The sequence below is a fragment of the Furipterus horrens genome, unplaced genomic scaffold, assembly GCF_987537825.1.
Source record: "Furipterus horrens unplaced genomic scaffold, mFurHor1.1.pri manual_scaffold_3, whole genome shotgun sequence".
NCBI lineage: Eukaryota > Metazoa > Chordata > Mammalia > Chiroptera > Furipteridae > Furipterus > Furipterus horrens.
The window spans coordinates 108,302,033-108,306,409 of NW_028327173.1; positions in this window are offsets into that span (position 1 = coordinate 108,302,033).

The window sequence follows — 4,377 nt, forward strand, 5'->3', positions numbered from 1 at the left end:
CCAATCAAACAAGAAAAAGAAATAAAGGGCATTCAAATTGGAAAAAAGGAAGTAAAACTGTCATTATTTGAAGATGACATGATAGTGTACATATATAACCCTATAGGCTCCACCAAATAACCTAATAAGTGAATTTGGCAAAAGAGCAGGATACAAAGTCAATATTAAGAAACCAAAGGCATTTTTGTACACCAACAATGAAATATCAGAAACAGAAACTAGGAAAAAATCCCATTTACTATAGCAACAAGAAAAATAAAGTACCTGGGAATAAACTTAACCAAGGAGGTAAAAGACCTGTACTTGGAAAACTACAAAACACTGAAGAAAGAAGTTAGGAAGATACAAATAAATGGAAGCACATGCCACGTTTATGGATTGGAAGAATTAACATCGTTAAAATGTCCATACTATCACGAAGCAATCTATAAATTCAACACAATCCCTATTAAAATACCAAGGACATGTTTCACAGATTTAGAACAAATATTTCAAAAATTTATATGGAACCAAACCCCAAAGAGCCTCAGCAATCTTGAGAAAGGACAAAGTAGGGGGGATCACAATATGTGATATCAAACTATACTACAAGGTTACTGTAATCAAGACAGTCTATTACTGGCATAAAAAGAGACACATAGATCAAAGAAACAGAATAGAGATCCCAGAAATAAACCCTTGTCTCTATGGTAAGTTACTATTTGGCAAAGGGGGAAGAAGCATAAAATGGAGTGAAAATAGCCTCTTCAACAAATAGTGATGGGAGAACTGGACAGGGACATGCAAAAAAAAATGAAACTAGACCACCAACTTACACCATACATTAGAATAGACTCAAAATGGATAAAAGACTTAAACATAAGCTGTGACATTATAAAAGTCCTAGAGGAAAACATAGGCAGTAAAATTTCAGATATCCCACACAGCAATATTTTCACTGATCTAGGGCAAAGAAAACACAGAAAAGAATAAACAAATTGGACTGCATCAAATTAAAAAGCTTCTGTATGGCTAAAGAAAACATCATGAAAATGAAAAGGGAATCAACCATATGGAAAGCATATTTGCCAATGATACTTTGGAGAAGGGTTTGATCTCCAAAATATATAAAGAACTTATATGACTCAACACCAGGAAGACAATCCAATTAAGAAATGAGCAAAGGACAGAACAGACACTTCTCCAAGGAGGACATACAGAGGGCCCACAGACATATGAAAGAATGCTTAATATCGCTAGCCATCAGAGAGATGAAGATTAAAACCACAATGAGATATCACTTCCTACCAGTCAGAATGGCCTTCATTACAAATCAATAAACAACAAATGCTGGTGAGAATATAAAAAAAGTGAACCCTAGTGCACTCTTGGTGGGAATGCAGACTGGTGCAGCCACTGTGGAAAACAGTGGAATTTCCTCAAAAAACAAACTAAGAATGGAACTGCCTTTTGATCCAGCAATTCCATTGCTAGGATTATATCCAAAGAATCATGAAACACCAATCCAAAAGAACCTGTGCACCCCTATGTTCATAGCAGTGTTATTTATAATAACCAAGTGCTGGAAACTGCCTAAGTGCCCATCAGTGGATAAGTGGATCAAAAAACTGTTACAGTTACACAATGGAATACCATGAAGCAGAAAGGAAGAAGGAGCTCCTACCCTCATCACAGCCTGGATGGACCTGGAGAGTATTATGCTAAGTGAAATAAGCCAGGTGGCAGAAGAGAAATACCATATGATCTCACCTATAAGAGGAACCTAATGAACAAAACAAACAAATGAGCAAAATAGAACCAGAGACATGGAAACAAGGAAAAGAGTGACAGTAACCAGAGGGGAAAGGGAAGGGAGATAAGGGGGTGAGTGGGAAGGAAGAGGAAGAGTCTAGTCAAAGAACAGTTATAAATGACCCATGAACATGAACGACAGCGTGGGTATTGACTGTAGGAGCAGGGGGTGGGGGTCAGGGGAGAGCAACAGGGGGAAATTAGGACAACTGTAATAGAACAACAATAAACAATATAAAACGGAGACATGAAAAACAGGGCACAAAAAGAAAACAAAAAAAGTGGCAGATTTAAAGCCCTAATATGTTGATAATCACATTAAACATAAGTGATCTAATTTGGTGGCCTTATTTTTTATAATGGCCCATTATATGCTGTCTACAAGAAATTCATTTCAAATATAGCAGTATCGATAGATTGAAAATAAAAGGATGGAAAGGATATGCTCTGCAAACATTAACCAAAAGAAAGGATGGGCTATATTAATATCAGATAAAGTAGATCTCAGAGCAAGAATTTATCAAGAACAGAGTGTCATTATATAATGATAAAAGAAGACATGGCAATCCTAAATGTGCACACACTAACCAATACCTGAAAAATAGTGAAGCAAAAACCGATATAACTGAAAGGAAAAAATAGATAAATGTACAATTATAAATTCACAATTATAGGCTTCAAAATCCTTCTCTCAATGATTGACAAAACAACTAGACATAAAGTCAGCAAGGATAAAGAACTCAACAACACTCATCAACCGACAGGATCTAATCAGCATTTATAGAACACTCCTCTCAAGAACAGCAGAATATACATTCTTTTCAAGTTCCAACAAAATATTTACCAAGATAGAGCATATTCTGAGGGTCACAAAACCTAAACAAACATCAAACTAGAAATCAATATGAGAAGAATAACAGGAAAATCTCTAAACATTTGAAAACTACAAACACATTAATAAGTAATCTGTGGGTCAAAAAAGATTTTTTAAAATACATTGAACTGAATGAAAGTGAAATGTCCGGGCAACCCATTTCATAAGCAGGTAATTATAAAAACTAACTCATTAAAAGTTTTAAAGTAACTTTTTAAAAAAATCACAATTTATTTCTGAATTTGATTTTTGCTGTAATAATATTTAGTTGGGTCTAATTGCTGCTGCTGCTCTTGAGAAGTTTCTTAGAATAGCGGACACAGGTTAGCAATTTTATTTCAAAAAAAGGCAAGAAAGTATTTTATAAAATAAATATATAATTTATGAATTATTTATCTCTATTGTATTATTCCTCTGTCCAAACATTACTGGCCAATCAAGGGAATACTCAGACATGAGCAAGAGTAATAAAATTCCATCATTTCTGATATTTTGTCAACTTTCAGTCATACAAAAACAGCTTTACATATATTTATTTTTATTATGAACGTGTATTTGTGAAAATGAGAGGAAAAACATTTTATTTAACAAATTTAATTTGATTTACAACTTTTAAATACATAGACACACAATTTGTCTATTTCCTTTTCTTCTCTTGCCCTGGGCCCTACAGATGTTATAGACAGGCTCGGTCCTCAACTCCTTGGCCCTCAGGCCTTCAGCTTTGTTGTCCAGAAAATGTAGATAAAACTGGCGAGTTCACGGAATTGAGATGAACGAGGCATCTGAGTATGTATGGCTAATATAAGTTCCATCACTCTCCTGAGGAAGAGTCCGTGTTCAAGGAGTGTTGCAGTTTTTGTTACATTCTTTTTTTTTTTTTTCTTTAAATTTGAAAAAAATGTGAGTGGTAGGGGACGGAACGCAGGGAAGACGAACGTGCTTGAGGCTCGTGGGTAAGCAAATAGTTGAAGACACTGAAGAGAGAGATGTGTGATGGGGTGGGGTAGGATGTCTCAAAGGAACTGGCTTTGGCAGTGAGAATGAAGAAGAGGCTTTGGCAGTGAGAATGAAGAAGAATCCCCATCCACCCCCTCAGAAAAGGTCCCTGCGATGGAGGTGTGTGTGCCTGTGTGTGAGGAAGGGGGTAACTACGACTCCCGCAGACATCACCACGTATGACGAAGCTGCTTCCCCTAACGCGGTGCAAGGCGCACACGCGCGATTCACCGCCACGCCCGCACACATTAGACACACGCAGGGCAGCCGAAGGTCCGGTTGCCATGGCGAGAAGGAGCGCGTGAGCCCAGCCGCCCCTCGGCCCCTGGCAGAGCCCGGTCAACTCCAACGCTGATTGGTCGCTGCTTCCTCATTATGCAAATTATTTGCGTAGACTCCTCTGCCAGCTGCCTGACGTCATCAAGCACGGGGTCTAGAGCTCTGGGCTTGGCTCCGAGAGAGCTCGGGAGGGATCCCAGAGAGCGCCGCGCGGGGACTTCAAGCCAGACCCCAGCATCCCGCCTGCTTGGTCCAGGCCTGCCCCGCCCACGGCCCCGCCCCTTTCTAGCCCGCCCCATCCTCTATACTTTCTTCCACCAGGGACCCCACCCCCTGTGCAGCACCCCCCACTGCCTTCCCTGCCTGAGCCCCGCCCCCTTCCTCCTGGCCCTATCCACCGGTCCAGGGAGGGGATAGCAGGGCAGGCGGGACAG